Here is a 23,003-nt window from a genome sequence, read left to right as displayed (position 1 = left end):
TCTTATTGGCTGATACATAAAACACTGTTGGCCAATAGGGAAGCAAGACAGGCAGGACTAGGAGTCAAGGAGGATTCTGGGAAGTGTAGTAAGAAAGAAGTTGCCGTGTGATCCCAGGAGGAGAGGACGCGTGAGTCTGGTGTTCTTGGTAAGATAAGACCATGTAGAAATACGTATATTAGAAGCTATGGGTTATCACTTAAGACAAAGCTAGTCAATAAGAAATCCTAGTCACCGGCCAACAGATCTATAGTTAATAAAGTGTCTCGTGTGTTATTTGGGGGCTCTGAGGCGGCTACGGAACTGGGAGGGGACACCATGACAAGTGCACCCAGGGCCGTTAGTGTGCACTCGGCTGTGTGTGAGGACTGTCTGGGCTCCTGCCAGCATCACTTTGACCTTAGCGTCGCTACGGAAGAGAACCTCTGGACCTCTCTGGGTCTCACTCTTTCTCTATGCACTGAAGACTGAGCGCCGAAGCCACTTCTCAACATTGTTTTGTCTGTAGATGAGGACAGATGTAGCCACCTAGGGAAAGCCATACAAAGGAAGACACTGAAACACATCTGTCCGGGCAAGCCGATGGGGAGGCCAAGCTAGCATGGCGGCCTAACGTGGTATTGCCCTGAGCTGCACACAGACAGGGAGTGGGGACTCTGCCCGTGACGATATGAACGGCCATGCAGTAGGTTCATGTTATAGCCACCACACGGAAACAGTGCGCGGGTTTAGAAAGCCGTTTCAAATCTGTGCATGCCTTTCGGTCCACGGTCTTTCAAATGTCCCTCTTTGTTTGTTCCAGTCCCACAGACATGGTCACCATTAATGTGCTGTGGTGTTTTTACCTGCATTGTCTACTCGGTGGTGTTTAAGCATGGAAACGCGTCTCAAGATACGTCCTGTGAGAGTGTTTTGAGAAAGGTTTAGCTGGGGGGAAGAGAAGTCCGGCCTTGTGGGCAGCACTAGACGTGAGCTGGACACCAGTGTTCGTCTCTCTCTGCTTCTGGACTGTGGACCCAACGCAACTAACGGTCTGGGGCTCTGGCCGCCATGACTTTCCGCCTTGATGGACTGCACCTTCAGACTGCGCCAACACAAACCCTTCCTTAACCCGCTTTTGTTGGGTGTTTCGCCACCACAACAAAGGTACCTGACACGGCCACTGGAGAAAGACACATGAAGTAGAAACTCAGTTGGGCAGATGCCGTTTGGCCGAGGTTTTCTTGTAAAGCCACCTCTGCTATCCTGAGAGACACAGCGCCTCTGTTGCTGATGGAAAGTTCAGTCTCTCTCCCCCCCCAACACACACACACACACACACACACACACACACACCCTCAAGAGAGGATTTCCTTTCCAGAAACTCTGGACAAGAGAGAAGGATTAGCCCGTGCGATTTTGTGTCAACCAGTAGCCTTTTCCAGAGATTCGAACGGAATGATTTGTTTTTCATGGTTTATGGGTAGCAGATAAAGCTTACATGGAAAAACGGGCAGGCAGAAATGGAAAATGAGACGCAGAACCTGGAATCGTCAGCTTAAAAAGCAATTTGTTTCATTTCAGCTGAGCCCAGGAATAACTTGAGGTTAAGAAGTAAATATTTCTGCTGGAAAGATCGGCTACAATTAGGTCACCGACTCAGAGAAGACGTAGGCGGAAATTTAAGCACCGGCTCTATCATTATGAGGGTACTTCATCAGCAGAACTGTCAACTGTGGATGCGTTGACTTAAAAATGATGACGGAGATGAAATATCAAAGGAGGGCACGAGGAGATTTTGGAAGGGGCCCCCTTTCAGATCAACAGCCGCCCGGGTTCCAAATATGGAGAAGTGGCTGAAATAACATCTTGAAGGACTTGGTTTGAACTCCTTGCCTTCCACACCAGCTTAAGAGGAGAAAAATAGCTGCTTTCTCTGGGGCCCCGAGCACTGCCGAGGGCTACCTGGGCTATGGCTTAATGCTGGCAGTGGGAAGAGTGTTATTATTTTGGATACTGAGAAACGCTAATTTTATTTTGTTACCACACCTGGAAATGAATGGACTCAAGAACCTGTAACAGTGCCATGCGAGCTCCCCTAAAACAGTGGGCACCGTACGAACTAGGCTCTGGGAAGTGGGGGGGGGTTTAACGGGCAAAGTCCTTGCTGTACAAGTTTGAGGATCTAAGTTCGATTCCCTGCACCCATGTGAAAAGCCGGGTGTGATGCTATACACTTAAGATTCTAACTCTGGACAGGTGGAGACAGGAGGGGCAAACAGCAAGTCCCAGGTGCCTCTGAGACTTCCAGTCTCAAACAAACAAACAAACAAGCAAACAAGCAAGCTATGGCTCTCAAGGGGTGATACTGGAGGTTGCCTCTGGCCTCCATGAATTCCTGCATGAATGAATGGGTTCTCTGGTGCTGTAATCCCAAATTACTACATCTTTTCTTTTCTTTTAGGACAAATTGCCTTGATCAATTTCTTATTCCTTGGCAGTCTAACACACGGACACGACGAATTTTAAACCTTCTCACCCCCTCTTCCGCTGAAATCCATTCTCTCTTCCCAACGAATTCCCCTATTGTCACGTCTTTGCTGAGTGTGACCCACTGAGTTTAAGCACGCTTGTCTAATGAGTGTGGGCGGGAGGTTATTTTCTGCAGCATGACAATGGATCAGTGGCTCCACCACGGAAGAAAGTGACACTCCCTTTCCCCGGCCACCATCAACCGTCTATAACCCGTACGCAGGCTTCCTTTGCCCTTCTTTGTTCCGTGATGAGATATCACCAGGGCCCAATCTTAAGCAGGCGGTACAGCTGCCGTGAGTTCATGAGCCATGCCCTCTTGGTCTTGAGTCTCTTCTGCTGCATCCTAGGCACGCATTGCTAAAGCAGACCTTTAAGTCCAAGCTCCTTATTTTGCTACCGTTTCTGACACATGCTAACTCAAGCAGAGAAGGCTTCCTGTTGAGGGAGGAGAGCACTTATGGGGTCCTGGGGTCAGTCAGGGTTCAATTAGGAAGTCCTGTGTGCTGTGTGTGTGTGTGTGTGTGTGTGTGTGTGTGTGTGTGTATGTGTGTGTTGTGGTGTTCGTATGTGCCTTGTGTCATTTGGAGTGAATGATCAGGCCTTATGTATCCTTAGAACTGCAGTTAATCACATGGCTTACACTGCCTTGGTTCTAAGTGGAGTCTGTGGAAAGAAACGAGTAGGAGACAAACGAGGATTTTAGAGTAAGGCGTAGAAGGGAGAGAATGAATATGGAGGCTTGAAGGAACAGCAGAGCCAGAAAGAAGTGTTTCAAGACCAGAGCAATACCTATCTGGCGGAGAGAACTCAGGAGAGGAGAGGGGAGGGGGAGGAGAGAAGAGGAGACAGAGGAGAGGAGAGAGAGAGAGAGGAAAGGACAGGAGAGGAGACAGAGGAGAGGAGAGGAGAGAAGAGGACAGGAGAGAAGAGGACAGGAGAGGAGAGGAGAGGGGATGATGGGAGGGGAGGGGAGGAAGGAGAGAAGAGGGGAGGGGAGGGGAGGAAAGGAGAAAGCATGTGTAGCTTGTCTCCTTGAAGAGGAAGTGGGAAGCAGGGGTCTCTGGGATTCTGATTGAGGGAAGACTCAGGCTACAGAGGGACGGACGCACTGATGGAGTGAGCAGATGCTCTCCCTTGTCCTTGACACTCTTCTCAAGAAAGGGTCTTCCCCATGGTTGCTCTTCTTGGAGATGGTCGGGTATAGCCCAGGGCCGGGTTTGGAAGCATCCCCAGACGCAAAGCATGCTGGTGGAGCCATGCATGGAACTACGGTGTCCAGAGAGCACAGGTTAAACTGGGAGCACCATCCCAACAAAACTGTTCTGTGATTCCGCCATACAGAGACAACTGAGCCGGACTGGTGAGGCTGTGTCCGCACCGGCACCCTGAGCCGATCACTCAGGAAGGGAGCAGAGTCTGCAGAAAGATGGGCAGCGGCCGGTTAGCAGGAACACTCCAGAGAAAGGCTCTCTGCTTTTCCACAGCCCAGCTTCGGGGCCTCATGACATGGAGCAGGAAGCTACGGGCTGGCTAGCGAGGGAAACATTTGCCCCACAATGGTCAAGACCAGGGCTCAGGACCACCATGGCCGAACAGTACAGGTGCCCGTGCGTGGAGACCGGAAGTGACCTCACAAGGATGGAGAGAGAGAGAGCACAGCCAATAGGGGCGGGGAAGGGAGACGGGGAAGAGGTCAAGTGTGTGTAGCAGAGGAACGTCCCAGAATGCGATGCCTTGGAGACAGCACCACATCTGTTCCGAAGTCTCTTAGCCTATGACGAGAGCCAAAACGTTACTGGGTCAGCCCACTCCTCCTGTGTTGCTATAGGGTTACAGCCATTTTACCCTAACCGGTATTTCCTTCTCCTACAACGCGGCATCCTGTGGGCGAGACGCGGTGTCCTGGAAGTGTCTGGCGGGATCTGTCACAGAACTCTATAACCTGACCTTTGGATCCATCACTTGCGCCCTTAAAATCCGGTTCTACCTCTCTGCTCTCTCCTTCAACTCCCATTGTCCCCCTGGTCATACGGCAAAGGTTGGCACAGCCTCCTCATGGAAGGTGAATGGTCAAGATGTGGCACCAAATCTGGAACCATCACGCAGCCTGCGTAAGAGGTTCCAAAATTGAGGTTAGCAACTGCCGGTGCCGAAAGACAGGAACACCGGAGCCTATGCGTCGTGCAGCGAGGGAGTTGGGGGTCCCTGTCATCTCCCACAATTATTCAAGTCTTCCCAGGGCTCTTGGCTCAAGACTCCTTTAGGAACAAAGTCTCCTCAGACGCAGTGAGTTAGGGGGGGGTCCCAGTGAATCAGGGTGTGTGCTAACGCAACAACCCGTGTCACCGAGGAGACCCACGGTGGTTCACGGGGAAGGCGCCTCACAAAGACAGCAGCATGGCCTAGACCCATGCATTCAGTGACGGTCCAAACAAGGAGTGTCAAGGGCTGTTTGACCCCCCCCCGACCCTGGAAGGAGGGGGGGGCTTGCTTTGTGATTGAAAAGATCGAGCGGCGGCCAATGACACCCTTGACCCGGAACGTCACACCCAAGATCTGTGAAAGGACACCTGTCTGTCATTTTCAGACACCCTATTTGTGTGACCTGTTACAGCAGTCCTTGGAGGCCCTGGCTACCCAGTTTTTCCCCCCTGCCTTGTCAGGGAGCTCCGCCCAGAGGGCCACACAGTCTCCAGAGCTAGTCCCAACGCCACTCCTGTGGTTTAAAGGCTCGGGAAGCCTCAGCCGTGAGGCTCCATGCCCAGGTGAGTGTATTTCTCGGGCCTGGCCCTGACTCCCCATCTGTGTTCCTTTGAACTTCAATCAATGGCTGAACCCAGAGGGTTGTTTTGACTGCCGGTGTCTAAACTCCCCACTGTGTGGTTTTCGGGTCAGACAATCAGGCTTACTTCTGTGAATCATCACCCAAAGATTCAATTAGCTCTGGCTTCATCCACCTTGTGGCCAGGCCTCTGGGGACTGGGGGAGAACAGGAGCCTTTGGGCAATTGCTGAGGAAAGCCAGGCATGCCAGGGTTGCAAGGCGCTGACACAGGCAGGGAGCCGGCAGATTAGGGTTTTCCAGACAACAGGGAAGAATGAAGTCACCAGAACTCAGTGCCTGGCGCAGGGACAGCCACTGATTCCTGACACAGTAACTTAGAGAGAGAGAAAGTGAAGGGGCTTTGTTAAGGGACTGCGGGGAGACGGAGGCTGGAGTCAACGGGAGGTGAGACACATGTTTGCAACACGGCCCTTTCACCAAGACAGGAGACGGAATCCCAGGCCCAAGTCTGCTGGGGATGTAAATGGTTGGGAAGCTTCCTTTGAAGTCTCACATCATTAAGAAAAATTCACATAAAACCAAAAAGGGAGAAGGGAAAGAGGGAGGGAGGGAGGCAGGGAGGGGAGAGAGACTGAGAGAGAGAGGGAGGGAGGGAGGAGGGAAGGGGAGAGAGACTGAGAGAGAGAGGGAGGGAGGGAGAGAGGAGGGAAGGGGAGAGAGACTGATTTTTATCCCAACAAAGAGGGTAACAAAGAATGAACTGAGAGCTGCTTATGATTTCTCAGCATAAACAGGAATTGAGTCAAATCCGTCACAAAGAGAAAGCAGAGTCAAACAAACAACCATGCAGTTTCTTGGAGGATGCTGCATTGTGGGTGGGCTTCGTCCATGGGGCAGAGTCCCAAGCCACAGCACAAGACTCAGGCAGAGAAATAGTTTCCCTCCTGAGTACAGGGGTGGCCCTGAGTCACAGACCTGAGTTTGGTTTCTGATTTCTGCCGGGCCCCTTCTGCTCAGGCAAGAGTTTTCCTGATGTGCTCCCAAGGACTACTGGTTTTGGGGCGATTTGAGTTCTCTAAGCACAGAACATCTGAGCACAGACATGTGCAGATGAGCCCTGGCTGAGGCTGGGGTCCGGAGGCCCTTGAATTCCACCAACTCCTATTGGTCCAGGTCTGCTCTGCCCAGTGCTGTGACATCGACGGCCTTCAGAGTGTTCCTGGGAGGGGGGGGAAGCTCACCTTCCCTCCTGTCTACCAAGCTCTTCTCAGCCCTGAGTCTTGCTGCAGCACAGCCTGCACCCAAAGGCTGAGAGCTGCAGCTTGTGGTTTCTGCAAAGACCTCTCCTACTTCCCCTTCACTGCAGAGCTAAGCCATGAAGATTCAACATCCTGTGGCTAGTTTTCAGACACTTTTTTCCCGCCCATCGTCCAGTCCCTGGCCTCTGACACTGTGTATGCGGCAGTCCCTTGAGAATCCAGCCCAGCGTGCCAAGGCATGGTGCATTGTCATCTAGTAGCTGGCCATGACCATAGGCAGGACACCATCGGGACACTGGGAGAGAGGCCAGATCATGTGGGTTTCTTAGCCTGGGTCCCCTGAGGTCTTCAGCGGGGATCATATCAGTAGACTTGATTCAGAAGAGAGGGAAGGTCCAGTGGATACACTCGGCGCTCTTTTAATGGCCTGTGTCATCCTACATCCTGTTTGAGACATCCTCGTAGTTCATACTGATAGTTTCACTGTTGCTGGTATAAGCAACCTGGAGCAAAACTCAAAAACCCAGGTCACATCCGGGCAGCTGGAGGTGGCAACTGGTATCTCAATTTCTCCCTGAAAAAATGAATGCCTTAGGTGACCTGGAATCTGGTGTGGTTCTAGGCACTGGGGCTAGGCCAGGCAGAAAGATTGGTTGCAGGCCACATCCCATGTAGATAGTGCATGAGAGGAGAAGCCAAGTGTCAATCAACAGCCAGGTTACACTTTTAGAGAGTAACAGGGCCATTAAATCAAGTTTGCTTTCCAAAAAAAAGAAAGAAAGATACAAAGAAAATCCAACAAGACAAATGGGCAGAACTAGCACGCTGCGAGGCAATGTCCTGTGGCCACGTGGCGGTCACATGCTCAGACACATGTCCTCTTGGCAGTCTTGCAGGACCTGGCTGGTTCACACTCCGCCGGTTTTCAGAATGTCCAGCTGGAGTTGCGGGGCCAGCCAACTTGTGGCCAGAGGGGCCTTTGCAAGTTTGGTCTCTCCACAAGTCCAGCAATAAAAAGGATGACTCTGCAGGCAGAGTCCTGACCTCGGCAGGAAGGAACAGAGAGACCCCCTGGTGCCTGGCCTCTAGGGGAGCTGGCAGCCAGGTCCAGGGTTCCCCGAAAGGGCCATGCCTTTTTTCCTGCCTGGAAGAGCCCCTGGGGCCTGAGGGAAGCAAGGGTTGGTGGGAGAGGCGCTCTTGCTTCCCTAGGGCGTCCAGACACTCCACCCTGTGTGTGTTTCCCAGGTGCTTCTTTGGGGAGGAGATGTGGCAATTCTAGGGCTTGACAAGCCTCCGGGGGGCCCAGGCAAACACACTTTGTGTCTTAGTGGTTGTCACTCATAAACGCGGGGAGGATAAAAACCATGCAAAGGGATGAAAGTAGGATGTTATAAAAGCACAAGTCACACGAAAGACGGAGAGCAAACACCATGACTTTAAAAGAAGTGACCAGGGAGTCTAAAGGCAAACGAAACTGCCCTGAGGATGGGTTATAGGCCCCTCACTGACTTTCTATTGAAGATGCCTTCTCAGAGTTACCTAAGCCAGGACAGGAACCCAGGGGAGATGACCTTGGGAGCTGGTCTTCAGGTGTGCATGGGTGTGTGCAGGCATGAAACCCCTCCTTTGTCTGTCTGTCTGTCTGTCTCTCTGTCTCTGTCTCTCTCTCTCTGTCTCTCTGTCTCTTTCTGTGTCTCTGTCTCTGTCTCTCTCTCTCTCTCTCTCGATAAATTTCATGCTCTGATTTCTTCCTAGTTCCCTCCTGGGATACTGTTCTCCTGCATATTCCTAAGCAATGCCTTCTCTCCTGTCCTTGGGACCCAGGCAAGTGGCTTTTGGGAAAGCCATGATGGTGTCTGGAGGCTCTATCCACATCCTAAGGTTTTGTAATGCAAACTCCCAGGTAAATAGAGACCTCCGCCTGATTAGCGGATAGCTGCGGGTCACCCCAGAAGATGGGAATGACTTCTAGCCTAAATACTGACTGGACACTTCTGCCCTCATTCACCCCGAGCCTTCAGCCTAATTCTGGGGCAGCGGCTGGCTTCTTGCTTGGGATTGTGACTTGTCCCCCAGACTAGCGCATGCACAGGGTGCAGGAGGGCGTGAGTCGGTGCTGGGCCGGTACCAGGTGGTCTTGAAGCCCACAGCAGACTCCGGGAGAATCGTGCAGGGCTGCATGGGGAAAGGGACTGACTGTGTCTGACTCCGGAGCCTGGCTGTGGCCCCACACACGCCATGCTCCACCCTTCCCGGCAGACCTTCAGCTCTTCCAGTTGTGACCACAAAGGGTGGAGCCGAGTGACCTGGGAACCAACTTCGTATTGGTTTTTGGTAAATTCAAATGACAGACTGAGTAACGTATTAGCGTCATCACATGCAGTTATATTACAGAGCTGGGAGTACAGCTCTGAGGCAGAATGCTTGCCTCGTGTGTGTGAAGGCCTGAGTTCAATTCTTAGCACCACTCAGACACAGACAGACAGACAGACAGACAGACAGACAGACAGACGCACATACACACACACCCACACACCAATAGTAATCACAGCTCTTTTTGAGGGGGGTGATCTTAGCACCACTCAGACATAGACAGACAGACAGACACACCCACACACACCCATCCACACACCAATAGTAATCACAGCTCTCTTTGAGGGGCTGACCCTGTCCTCCTGCTGAAAGATTGGTACCAGTTCCTTCCTTGGGTATAATTTAAAATTTAAATGCTGTAATTTTCTTGTACTCTACTATCACGGTGTTTATAGCTGAGGGCATTGGGAGCTAATGGTTTTTCCTCCACTTTGTCCCTGTCTCTGTCTCGTGTACATGTCGGGGACCCACATTCTTGTGTCTGTCAGTCCATCCCCTTGGGATGCCCTTTCTCGCGTTCAGGCTGGGTTCTCTTTCAGAAGGTAGGGCACTGGGAGTTTGCACGAGAGAAACGCGGCTGTTTGATGCTGCTGTATTCTGTCCTGTATCTCGCCCGCAGGGTATGTAGAAATCACACAGTGCGAGGTCAGGAGGAGTGGCCCTGCTGATGTGGTTTCCCCTTGTCACTGGGCTGGAGTTGTCCCGGGCAGTGCCATCTTTAAGCTCCTCCAATGTCGGGCCACACTGAAGCGGGCCTGAGCTCTGATCCAGTCCCCGTGCCCAGCTATGGGCTCAGACAGGACTGTGTGCGCAGGGGAGAGGAAGGGAGCCCAGTCGCGGGTGTGTGCAGGGGAGAGGAAGGGAGCCCAGTCACGGGTGTGCACAGGGGAGAGGAAGGGAGCCCAGTCGCGGGTGTGCGCAGGGGAGAGGAAGGGAGCCCAGTCGCGGGGTAACAGACAGGGACGTGGAAGAGGCAACGGGAAGAAAGGGAGGCTCTCTGGGGACCTGGGCAGTGTCCCCATCCTGTCCTAGCTGGAAAACTGCAGACATCCCTTCCGCAGTACCTGCCATGTCACATGCCTGGCCCTTGGTGACTTTTTCAAGCACTATGGACATGTTTATGAAGCAAACCATGAGCTCCCGAGGGCTGTGGGAAGGGCGGGGGGGGGTCAGGGGGGAGGGAGGGGGAGGGGGCAGAGTCTTCGGCCTGAGTTCCTGGAATAGTGTTGACACTTCTCAAATAACAGCTTGGAAAAAAAAGAAGAATGCCAAGCTCTATTCTCTCTCTGGCTCATCACAGAGCATTCATTCACTGACATGGTCTGTGGAAAAGTCGGACTCGCAAAATCCTTGGTACAGAAAGTATTATTGAAAAGGATGTAGGAACCCCGGTGTTTCTGGCACAGCTCCCCCTCCCCAAGCTAATCACTTTTTTTATACACAGTGAATCCAAGAGTGTAAAAATAAGACACAGGGCCTAGGGATAGCCCAGGCAGTAAAATGCTCACTGCAGAAACCCGAGGATCCACGTAAAACAGCTTGGGTTACAAACAAATACTTCATAGCCTTAGGCCTGGGGTAGGGACCAGGTGGTAGAGACAGAAGGCTCCCTGAGTTTTGCCTGCCAGACTAATTGGTGAGCCCCAGACTAACGAGAGCTCTGTCTCAATGGACACGGTGGACAGCAGCTGAGGAGTCACCTCTGGTGTTCACACCACGCACCCCACACACGTGTCCACCCATAGAAACATGAGCACATGCTATGAATACATGAATAAAGACATGTGCGCGCGCGCGCACGCGCGCGCGCGCACACACACACACAAACACACACACACACACAAGGGTTTAGGTCTTAAGCAACAGGATATAGATACCATCATAATATTTTTTTCAAAATTCAGAAATATTGCTACATTTCCCACGAGGTTGACTTTTGAGATGAAAGAGTGCTTTCGAACTTAAGATTTCTTTTAAAAAAATCCCTTAGCCAAAGTGAAGATGTTTTCTTGGGAGACAAGGATGACTGAGCTGTCGCCCTCACAGTGGGAAACGTAGTACCCTCATGGTTCTCCCCACTCTCTACTCTGACAGGATAGGCTTCCGCTACACTCATTCACAACATGTTAAAAACGTGAAGAAACCCTTGTAAGGAAGAGCCAAACAGCCGGCGAGCGACTACCACGGGGATGCTGGCACCAAGGTCATCCTGAGAGCCTGAATTTAAATTCATACTGGGAGTCCATACTTCACAATCCAAAATACGTATTCCTCTTGCTCCCGTGAGATAGGGCGGCGTGGCGGCTTTGAGTGGGTCTCTTCCTCCAGCGTATCTGGTCTTAGAGACAGCTAACTTAAAAGGAAACAGAATAAATGGTGTGGGGACCACAGATAACTGGGCTGGGGAGATTGCTAAAATTAGAGGTGAGGTAGCCTGGGCTCTGGTAACAACCTTCTGACCATCTTATCTGTGTGCACTGGGATAGACTCTTACTCCCTGCTTAACCTCCAAAGAGGAAGGCTGGCCCACGGGCTCCACTGTCGTCCAGAGCCGCCTAGCTCTGTGCCTGGCGGTTCTTCCTAACTACCTCAAATTCTTCACGCGGACACTCAAAGCCGTGGTTTCTTGCTGTGGAGCCCCGTGTAATCCTGAAGTTGACAGACCTGGCTCCTGCCCGCAGATGCTCATAATCGGAGAACGTCCTTCAAGGCCCTCTCCGTCCCTGCACGGGGAAACTTTCGGGAGACTTCTTTGCGTTTGGGATGCATCTCCTTCTCTGTCTCCCTCTGCACATGTTTCCCTGACTACTGGATCTAAGTGTCTACCCCTCAGGATTCTTGCTTTGGGGGTAATCATCTCTTCCTGGGTGGCCCCACTAGGAAAGGGTTGAGTTTTCACTATTAATGTCTTGGCTGCCCTGATTTCTTCTTGAAAAAGCATTTGAGGACACAAGGAAGTTTGAGGAAAGGGATGGAGAGAAGGACAGGGCTTAGGAAAAGTCTGTGGGGACTGTGGAGGTCAACCCTATTTCCATGAAAAAGTCCCTGTAGCTTTCTCAGGAACCCTACATAGACCACCATGGGTCATCTGGAGACAACAGTGGCAGTTCCTGCAGGTCCTGGATCCTCCTTTGTCCTGCTCCCCTCATCTTCCTCCTCTCGAAAGGTCTTTCTTAGACTTGAGGCTCCAGAGGCCTCAGATTTGGAGAGTGAGGATGGAAGCAGAGAGATATGCCCACTTAGTCAGCTCTGTTCTCCCTCTGACCTAAACAAACCTCAAACTGTGTCACCCCTGCACACACACCCTAAGAAACACCGCCCTGAAGTGACTGTCCCTGGCCCACCCTGGCACATACACCCTAAGAGACACCTAACTATCCCTGTCCCGCTGCCCTGAAGTGGCCGACCCCGCCTCACCCCAGAATATCCATAGTAAACACTGCCCTAAAGTGGCTGCCCCAGAGCAGTGCCCCCTTGCCTTGAAGGAGCCCCTGGGGCTCTAGTTCACTAAGGGGAGGAGAGTAGACTGGATTCCAGGCAGGTGTCCCCCTGGTAAGTGGGTGAGCTGGAGTGCCTGTCAGCGTAGGGACCCCAGAAGCCAGGCCTGAGGCTGAACAGGGCACAGACATCTGGGCAGAGCCTTTATCTGCTGCCAGTTGGATCCAGAGACGGTCCTCAGAGGCTAGAGTGTTCCGCCTGTTCCTGGCAGAGGTTTCCCAAGCAACTCTGGTGGCTGTGGCTCCGGGCCTGGCCCAGAATAACACATTGTTAGCATATGTTAGCAGCCTGCCTTCTTCTCCGCAGAGATCACATAATGCCTTCCATTTAGTGACTGTCTTGCAAGTGCTCCTGTCTGTTTTATGGGCAGCAAAACCAAGATCCAGCGAGGTGGGGAGTGCCCACGTCTGAGGGGGAGTGAGGGGGGGCACCCAAGAGACCCCTGCTTCCTGACTCTAGAACTTTTATTTATTCACCATGTGCCCTCCTTGCCAGCTCCTTTCAGGATGGTCTTTCATAGGAGTTAAAGGAACACATGTGTTCTGAACTCTCTGAGAGTGGTTTTTAACATGCATGTGCGTGTGTGTGCACACACAGAGACACATACACACACACACACACACACTGCGGTGTTCAGCATGTGATGACAGATGAAAGACGGGAGACACTGTTTCAGTACTGGGTTTTGTGACCACACGTGGTTTCCCTCACCCCTGATGAAACTGAGAATGAGGGCAAGGCCTCCTCCCTCCCTCCCTCCCTCCTTTCCTCCCTCCCTCCCTTCCTCCCTCCCTCCGTCCCTCCCTGCCACTGTAAGAACTGACCTACCTACCCTTCCTCCATTTAAAGATGCGACTCTTTTCAGTCCCCTGAACTTTCTTACTAACTGGCCCCTGGAACCATTCCACAGAAGGAGGAACTGCGGAGCTGAGGCTAAGTGGAAATTTCCAGATGGTTTCAGTGGCTCTGAACAAGGGCAGCTCCATCTTGCTGGGGAACAGAACCTTGCAGGCCAGTTGTTGTTTGAGGCTGAGTGGACAGCCACCCTTAGGTAGACGACTCCTGAGCTGCCTGCCATTCAGACGGACGCAAGAGATCTCTGGGCAAGAGCTACCAGAGAAGAGCTAGGTCACAGACAGCAAAAGCCTCAGGGCACTGACTGCAGAGGGAAAGACCAAAGACACCAGCACTGAAGACCGTAAAACACAACCAGGAAGTTAAAGACCCAAACGAATGGAAAGACGGAGCATGCCACTGAGTGACAGCACTCCGCGCTACCAAGATGACAATACATGAGATCTACAGACTGAATGTGAATGTGTGGTCCCCCGAAATCCCAATGGAGTCTCTGTCTCTGTCTCTGTCTCTCTCTGGTGTGTGTGGAGGTGCACATGTGTGTGAGTACAGGTGTGTGTGGAGGTGGAGATGGGGGGTGAGGACACAAAATCTCATATTATGCCACACACCCCCACCCGGGTCTCTCACTGGCTTGGAACTCGCTCATGAGACAAACCTGGCTGGCCAGGAAGCCCTAGGGATCCACCTGGATCCTCCCCAGGCTGGGTTTCCAAATGTGTGCCACCGAGGGACTAGAAACCAGACTGATCTACGGCAAGCAGACAGATAGGGAGAGAGGCCGTGGATAGACCCTGGGTTGTTTCCTTAGTCCCTGATCTGAGAGAAAGGCCTAGGAAGCTTTTTCTCCTGCCAGCAGGACCCCCATTTTGGCTGGCTAGTCCAGGTTGGTCACACGTTCTCAAGGCTGATCTCGAACATGTTCACTTGAGACTATGGGCCTCTCTACTCCATTTCTTTTTCTAAGTTGATGAAAACCAAAATTAGGCAGGGGGGGGGGCTGCTCTATACCATCATAAACACACTTACCCAAGACCAAGGGCCAACCAGTTCCCTTTTCTTTTTTTAAACCAACAAATCCTAGTTTCTGGGAAGAGAACCCACCACAGGTCACGAAAGCCACTTAAAACCTCCCAGCCCCCAGGACGAAATGGATTTCAATTGCAGGGAGTCTGCATGTGCCTTGCTGTGCGAGAGCTCCTTCACTGTTAAGGCAGTTTGTCACCTGCCGCTGCGGGGCCTGAGAGTATTTCCTGCTTTTCACTCCTTTTCAACCGGCAGAGAAAACATGATCAAGATACATCCTAGACCAGAGGTTCTCAGCCTGTGGGTAGTGACCCCTCTGGGGGTCAAAGGATCCTTCCACAGGGGTTGCCTTAAGACCATGAAAAACACAGATATTGACATTCTGATTCTTAACAGTCCAGTTATAAAGTAGCAACAAAAATAACGTCATGGTTGGGGTCACCACAACATGAGGAGCTCTGTTAAAAGGTCACACACAGCGTTAGTTAATGCCTTAGACAGTAACAGCGCCATGCCCAGTTTCTTCCTGTTTGATGTGGGGTTCTAGGGATGGAACTCAGGCCCCCGTGCTTCCAAGGCAAGCACTCTACCAAGCACTCTCCCAACACTGAGAAGAAGAAGAAAACAAAAAACATTGAAGCCAAAATACGAAGAACTTTTCTAAAGCGGTGACCTGTTTTTCTGATAACTACCCTTTGGGTCACCCGGTAGCCTCTTGTAGCAGATGCCCTCATAGCTCCCTGTCCTACTTCAGGTGAAGATGTGCACCTCCTCAGCCACGTGTCAGGCCACACCTCGGTGTGACCTGCCTTCCATCACTCTGCGCACCCCGGACGCACACACCTCCGTCTTACCCATCTCTGTTGCTGTATCACTGGTCCCCGCTGCGCTGTTAACTGTTTGGTTTCCTTTACTCGCTTAACGTAACTCTCACCACCAAGGATTGTCATCTTTGTTCACTGTTATACTTCCGGGACAGAACACACAATAAGCGCATAGTCAGTACTCGCGATAACTATCTGTTGTTGAATGCACACCCTGTAGGAGGTGAACAGATCTGCACCTTCACTTTTTGCAATAAAGGGGGTGATGACTGAAGGGGTTTTTTGCGCATCTTAGTGTTCCCGGGAGGAGGGGAGGCGGGGGAAGCACGTCGGTGCAGGGACAGTGAGAGTCGTCGCTATACGCCAAAGCAGCGCTTAGTTCCACTCGCTCCTATCTGAGAGGCAAGTTCGCCTGCCTCGGACTGTTCTCAGACTCCCTTTTCTCCCACGGCACTACACCTGGATCACGATGAACACAAGAAACCACTTCCCCATCTGCGAAAGTCATCACGGGATCTTAATCCATCTTAATCACGATGGAAAGGGGCCCCGTGGACGGAGATGCTCTTATGTCTGTGTGGGGTGCCAGAACTTGGCTTCAGCTGGGTGAGAGCGAGTCTCCGCGGCAAGAAGCCCACTGGCAAGAACATCTGCAAGCGAGCCAGGGGGAGAAGCCGTAAGGGGAGACCCCTGCGGTGAGACACTCAGCACTTGTAGACGAAGCTATGTCCAGGCAAATGCTCAATTCCATGCTCAACCGACGATTTCCACTTTGATGATGACAAAGAGTAACCAAGGAGAATAGCTGTCTGTCCAGGATGACTCACCCGCCTCTTTTAAATCAATCTTGGGAACATGGTCCCGAATTACATCACCGACCCCACCCCACCCCCAGTGGCTGGGAAGTCTCTAGGAGAACATGGCAAGGCCCCAGCCACAGCTCATGAGGGTCCGCGCCTCATGAGGACACCTCTTCATTCTCAGGGCAGCTCTTACGAGAGGGAGAGAAGGCTCAACTGTCCCTGAGATCAGCAAGGAGCCTTTCGCTCACCCGAGGCTGAGGGCCAAGTGTCTTCAAAGCTCTCACAAAGGGCTGGGAGATAGAGCATGCTACCTGGCAAGACTGTCTCAAGACAATAAAAAACATGAAACAAAAACAAACAAAACCAGCCGATCAAAAAGAATCAAACATAGCAAAGAAGGATATATAAATAAGAAAACGAAGCATGGGCTTCTCTGTAAGAGTAGCCGTTGGCATGGCACGGGCAACACAGGCTAGTTTTACAGCACGTGGCAAAAGCCTCGGAATGAAGTCAGCTCCCACCTGGGAGAACGGCACGGCGACACAAGGCTGGATCGTGAGTCTAGAGGCAGACGAAGCTCACAAGGAGCTCGGGCTGGCAAGCTCTCCTCCATCACTTCATTCGTTGCTGGTGGACCATTCATTCCACTCTCCTGCGTGGGTCAGTGATAATGTGAACCAGGCCTCGATTTCCTCCCCCCTACTTCTGCCTTATCCCGTGGCCTCTATTCTGCCGATTTCCTTTGGCGATGGGACCACACCTCTGCAGAGAGGAAACCTGGACTATTCAGGCTCCGAGTAGAGACAGCTCACACACAGTTCAGCCTCCTGCTTGTGGTATTTCAGGCAAGCGACTGTCCTGTGCATTCCCTGGGCATTTGGCTCGGGAAGACACACTAAGGTGGCCAAGTTCCTTGGCATTAAGTTCCTGCCAAGTCTCTGTAACCCAGTGGCTTTTCCCTGAGTCTTCCCAAGGCCCTGGGCTAGGACATTTCAAGTGTTGGGTTTAATTTCTGTGCCTTGGTGTTTCACGACTAACTCAGCCACCCCATCTTTCCCCACCTGCCAAACAGACCTCCTAGCTTTGCTGCCCTACTGGGTGGAGGATGGAAAGGTCATAGTTAGATCAGACCAATCTACAGGTTTCACAAAGAATCTGCTCTTTGCTGGGGTTGGATCTTGTTCCTTTCAGACGTGTTCATCCTGTTCTCAAGTGGTGGAGGAACAGGGGAGATGGTAAGCATGTAGACAGATGGATGAACATAGAGATGAGGGGTGGAGTGAACGGATGGATAGACAGGAAGATGGGCAGACAGACATATAGGTTACATTTACCTCTGCATCCCATACCCTGTCCAAAGTCCTATAAACATCATTAGAATTATCTATAACCTATTGTATGTCCCAAGAAACCAAGAGCATCATGTTTTACACACCAGACTTGAAGTAGATGCCCACATACTCCCAAGACTTTACCCGTGATTACCTTATCCTAAGACATTCCACGTTAAATATTTCATAATGTATGTATTCCCTATTCGTCTATTTTTAAGCTCAGGAATTACCTGTTTTTCAAATATAATATTATATCATTTAAAAGAGTCTCCGAGGTCCCATCCTTGCCCCCAACACTTAAGCACCGTCCCTGTAAGGGACATTCATTCGGATCTCTCTTAGCTCCTCTTCAGCTCTCTTGTGAGAACCCAGCCTCCGGGGCGAGAGCCAGAACGGAATTTCCCATAAGCACGGAGCTGGTTGGGCTCAGTGCCTTGGACTGCTGTAAACCCTGTGTGTGCAGGAGGAGAGAGTGGGCTTGCCACTGCAGCTGGAAGCTCTTGTCCCTTGCATGCCTTTGAGACACCTTTTGAATGTCACCGTCACTGCCAGGGACCGCGGACACATGTGGTTGTTATGCTATTTCCTGCCATGCTTTGCAGATTTGCCACATGACCTGGACACGCTCACACCTACTTTTCAGTTGGAAAGTGGCAGCCGGCCCCCCTGGCCGCCCTGCTTTTCCTCAGCTGGAATGGCTGAGGCTGGCTTTTGCTGGGTGACATCGTCCCATCTGGGAAGAATCACTGTGAGGCCTCACATCATCACTGGCAGGCACATCCCCTCTTTAGTCACCCTCTAAGAGGAGAAGACATAAAGACTCGACTACCATGACCACCAGGTCCTTTGGCGCCTAGGTGTGAAACTGCGGCTCATCATCCAGGGCCTGCCTTTTATGGCCTTCATGTGAGCTGTCTTTGAGAGAAGGGATATGGGGGAAGGAGATGGGGCACATACTGAAGACCAAAGATGAAAAAAAAAAGTGGATGTCTCCAGTGTGTGCATAGAAAAATTACTTTGCTTCCCCCAAAGCCCCAAGTGGCAATTTTATCTAAATGTCCTTTTCAGAAAAGATAGCAAGAAGGGCATCCTATCTGGTTAGAATAAAAGCACAGTACTCTCTCCATCTCCCCAGCTTTCCCAAGCACCCTTCCTCCAGCAAGTGTGGAAGAAACCGTCTCACATGGTCCAGGGGTAGAGAGCATGGAGGGTTTGGGATGTGGCTCTACAGGGTGACTTTAGGGGGTCAGGTGAACATGCTGAGTCTATGAAGATAATAACACCAGTATTTTAGTTGTTGCATGTAAAGTTCTGGGCACAGTACTTCGTACTGTGATTGGTTCATTCTAGGTGATATTAAGATTTAGCATGTCCTTTTGTAGACTGGTAAATATAAGCCCAGAGCAGAAATTTCATCAAATCTTTGGATCCCGAGGCTTAGGCTAGTACGTTAGTGGGACCGTGGACAGCTTCTGGTGTTAATTAAATTAGGTGCTTCTGGTATTAATTACTTTTTCCTTTTGTCTGTGACAAAATGCGTTACAAGCCAACTTAGAGAATGATCTCCTGGTTCTCACATTTCTGGGGTACAGAGCACCAGAGTGGGGAGCGTGTGGCGGAGGGGGTGTGAGGCCACTGGCTATGTCCTGTCTACAGGCAGGAAGCGGAGAACCACACATTTTGGTGCTCACCTTCTCCTGTGTAGTCTCTCTGCGATGCCAGCTGCACACATTGATGAGGTGGCCTTGCTGCTGCAGCCAGCCCAACCTAGAAGCCCGCTCACAGCCAAGCTCAGAGGCTTGTCTGGTAGATGAGTCTAGATTCCCATCAGACTGACAGTGGATACTAACGACCTGGATGAGGGAGTCGGAAAGAGTGCAGGACACTTCCCTTCCTGGTTATCACCGAAGAGTCCTTGTTTGTTCTGTCGTTACAGCCTATGCCATTCTCAGAAGTAGACCCTTGAAGGAGCAACCTGGTCACCTGGTGCATGCATTGCCTAGCTGAACTGTGATAGCCACCAGTCTGTCTACCCCTCAGCTAGTGAACAGGTGCCTGGTCTGAAACTAAGACAGCCCGTATTAATCAATACTCACCCCCCACCCCCGTTCTGGGACACGTACAAAAATGAAACACCATGAACTAATGAAACACCATGAACTATCACATTAGCCACCGGTTATAGCGTGCACATAGAAATGAGAGCATCCAGCTAGAAGGGTTAAATAAGAACAGGACTCTGATGGCCCTCTGCCCTAGGGATGGTTAACCTTGACTGTCAAAACTACCAGGCTTGGGAATCAACGTGAGAAAAAAAATGTTTAGGTTTTTTTTGTTTGTTTGTTTTTTGTGGGACTTCTTCCCACAAAGAGAGAGCCCTCACCACTTTGCAGCCACAACCTCAAGAGCGGTTTTCTCTAATTTCTCCTCACACCCACCCCTCCCCATTGATGAGGTTTTTCCTACAACCCAGAGCTGTCATGTCCCAGCGTTGGAACAGCATGCTTGAGCCTCCGTGTGGTCAAAGTCCTTTCTCCTGCCGTTCAAAGCCCTGCAGATTCTGCCTCGTTTTATGGGCCACCGTCGTCCCGCCCTATCTTCTCCGCCTTGGTCACTCACACACGGCCTCCCTATTTTCAGTGAGCACGCACTGTGCTGCTTTGTCTCCGTGGTTCTTACTGGTGGAGCTTGGTGGCTTGGTCGAAGCCATCTTGTCCTCCTCCTGCGTGTCGGAAAGCTACCCAACTGAAGGGCAGGGTTCAAACCCATGTCTTTCTAAGTTCCCTTGTCGCTTTCCCCAGCTCTGGCCCATTCATCTTTCTGCAACTTTGACACCTTCATCACGGCGCCATGGCAACACGTTCAGTTTGGCTCTGTGAGCGTTTTCCATCCCGCCTAGAGGAAAACATCCTTTACTACATGGTTATTTTTCCATCTTCTGGCCTTTCCTCCTTCCCGATAACTGGAACTCACGCACAGAACTCCGCGTACGACAGAGAGCTGGATTAAAGGCAAATGTCAACCTAGTATGTTCCTGGAAGGATGGCTGCTGGGTCTTTTTTCTCAGCTTTGGACTAAGAGATTTCCAGCTGACTGCAGACTGGAGCATACCCCGGTAACATTTAAGAAGAGAAAGAGGAAATTAGGTTGCGTGCCTTTGCTACATCTAAATATTAGCTGGATGCGCATGGTGAGGCTACTTATGTCAAGGCCAGGGTCAGCACTCTCCTCCACTCTCGTCTTATCCTCCTTCCCATGGATGGGACCTGAGGAGGCCCGGCCTCTTCTAACCACACTGATTACAGAATGAGCATGAGGGGTACAGAATACGAGTGCTTCTGGAGGAGATAGAATTACATATCTACTAGACCTGTCATACAAAACTGTGCCTGAAAAGATCCACTGATCCAATGGGGGAAATAGGAAAGAAAAAGAGAAAACACAACGAAACACAGAGGCCCGCTGGTAACGGAGAGACTGCCGCTGGCTTTCGGGATGACTGGTCGTGTGTGTTGAATTACAGGCAATTATCAGGGGGTTCCCTGTCGGCCCTAATGTAGAGCCATGTGTCAATGGGGAACCTGATCCCTAAGGAGAGAAGCCCCACAGTGTCTTTTAATCCCGTGCCAACTCCGCTGGGTCCAAATCCTTCCATGGTGCGCACTTATTCTTGAAATCCGTCTGATAATTATTGGTAAAAGTTGATGTGAGGTTAAGAGTCTCTACCAGATCATCTGGTTTTTAGAGGCTCCAACCGGAGTCATGAAAACACGTAACTTTGAAGACTGAAATAAATCCTGCTTTATGTCTTCCATACTGTCTAGCAGTTTATCCTCCAGGCAGGGACCAAAATCTTTACACGAGGCAACTGAATGCTGTTCGCCAGGATGGGCTTTACTTCTTTGTGTGTGCCGGAATGTGCGTGCACATGCGTTTGCCAGGCATGTGTGAGGCATGTGTGGCATATGTGTGTAATAGCATGTGCACATGTGGAGGCGAGTATCTTCCACAACCCTCTTCCACCTTGTCCTTTGAGAGTCTCTTACTGAACACGGAGCTCAGAGCTTGCTGCTTTGACTCAACAAGCTGTGCAGCAGGCTCCCAGCATCCCTGTCTCTGCCCTCCCGTGCTAGGATTAAAGGAGCATGCCCTGTTGCACCTAGCCCTTTCCATGAATGCTGGTCCTCCTGCTGGCCAGCAAGTCCTTTACCTAAATACTGAGCCATCACCCCAGCCCTGGCAAGATGATGATCTTGAGGTGCCCCCGGACCTTGTGGTTTGATCCCTCAAAGAACAGCAGTCACATTAATGCAATTTGACATTAGGAGGCCGGCAGGATCGCAATCGGTACCTCCTCCCATAATTCAGTGTATCCTGGACTGGTCTGAGCTATCCTTGCTCATCCCTGTCCCCAATCTAGAAGCAAGGCACAGGATTCCGATCTAGAAGGACTAAGGCTATGGAGTAGAGAGCACGGGAGCTCATTGCTTAATGGATGACTTCTAGGTCCTTGTTTGCCAGGCCGGTTCAGGATAGTCACCCTGAGTGCAGGGTGGAGTGCAGGCCACACGGGTGGCTGCTGTGCCGTGCATGCTTGGTTCCCGCAGCGCGGAAGGTGAGTTTATGGGCGTGTCCGATTGCGAACATCCTATCGGTTTATGATACACACAGCAATTATGCAAACCACACTCCACCTAAATATCCCAGATAAGGTCTGTCCTCAGAAGTGCTCAGTGCAAGCGGTGAAGTCTGCGAGGACCAAATGTGGGTTGATCTAGGTGGGGCCCAGAGTCTAAAGCACACAAAAGCCACCTTACACACACCCCGGATTCAGGAATCTTTTCCCACACCACAACCACTCTATCAGAAAAGAATTATAACTGCATAAACCCTGGATGCCCTAAAAGAACCCCAGTACCACAGGGAATGACAACCAGGGCCTGGAGTTTAATGTTTTGGTTTTGTTTAGTGTTTGGTTTTGTTCTCCCTCCCTCCCTCCTCTCTCTCTGTCTCCCTCCCTCTCTGTCTCTCTCTGTCTCTCTGTCTCTGTCTCTGTCTCTGTCTCTCTCTCTCTCTGTCTCTCTCTCTCTGTCTCTCTCTCTCCCTCCCCCCTTTCTCTGTCTCTCTCTCTCTCCCTCTCTCTCTCTCTCTTGGTTTTTGTTTTTGTTAAGACAGGATCACAGGTAGCCCAGGGTACCCTGGAATTCATTATATAGCTGAGGATGACTTTGAACTCCCCATCTTCCTGCCTTTACCTCTCAAATTCTGGGATTACAGGCACGTGCCAGCGTGCTTGGCTCGGGAATCTACCATTAATTACGCACCTTACTACTGGTTCATTTTAAGTAAGCTGAAGTCCCAATGACTGGGACTCAAAGGCTATGACCTCCGACTGTCCATGCCCTAGTGAGGTAAGGGTTCACGGGAATGTTTCTGTTCTGGTTTGGGATCTATTCTTTCTTTCTCCTTAGCTTCTGGAGCAGGAATTGGCATGTTACGGTTAACAGAATACGGCTGAATGAGTTAACAGGTGAACGCTACAGATGACCAGTCACCCTGTCTCCACCAGGGCATTCTCTCACTGGGTCCTGTGGAAGAAACAGCCACAAGCCATAGCAATGAAGGAGACATCCTAGTCTATCTCCGGGTGTCAGCCCCAGGACACACTTGAGTGCCCTACTGAGAGACTCTTGGAACCTCAGCTCTAGGAGTTGAGGTTAAGAGACAGGTGGG

The 23,003-nt window shown here is 51.2% G+C and overlaps 1 protein-coding gene across 2 annotated transcripts in view; it reads right to left on the bottom strand.

Moving 5' to 3' along the window:
* Runx1 (RUNX family transcription factor 1) overlaps positions 1-23,003 on the bottom strand; it is a 229,290-nt gene that overhangs the window by 176,248 nt on the left and 30,039 nt on the right. The gene's annotated exons all lie outside the window — the stretch shown is intronic.

The sequence above is a fragment of the Mesocricetus auratus genome, unplaced genomic scaffold (assembly GCF_017639785.1).
Source record: "Mesocricetus auratus isolate SY011 unplaced genomic scaffold, BCM_Maur_2.0 Super-Scaffold_100008, whole genome shotgun sequence".
In the NCBI taxonomy this organism is placed as follows: Eukaryota; Metazoa; Chordata; class Mammalia; order Rodentia; family Cricetidae; genus Mesocricetus; species Mesocricetus auratus.
The sequence above is the reverse complement of the archived record's forward strand: the minus strand, read 5'-3'. Positions and strand labels throughout refer to the sequence as shown.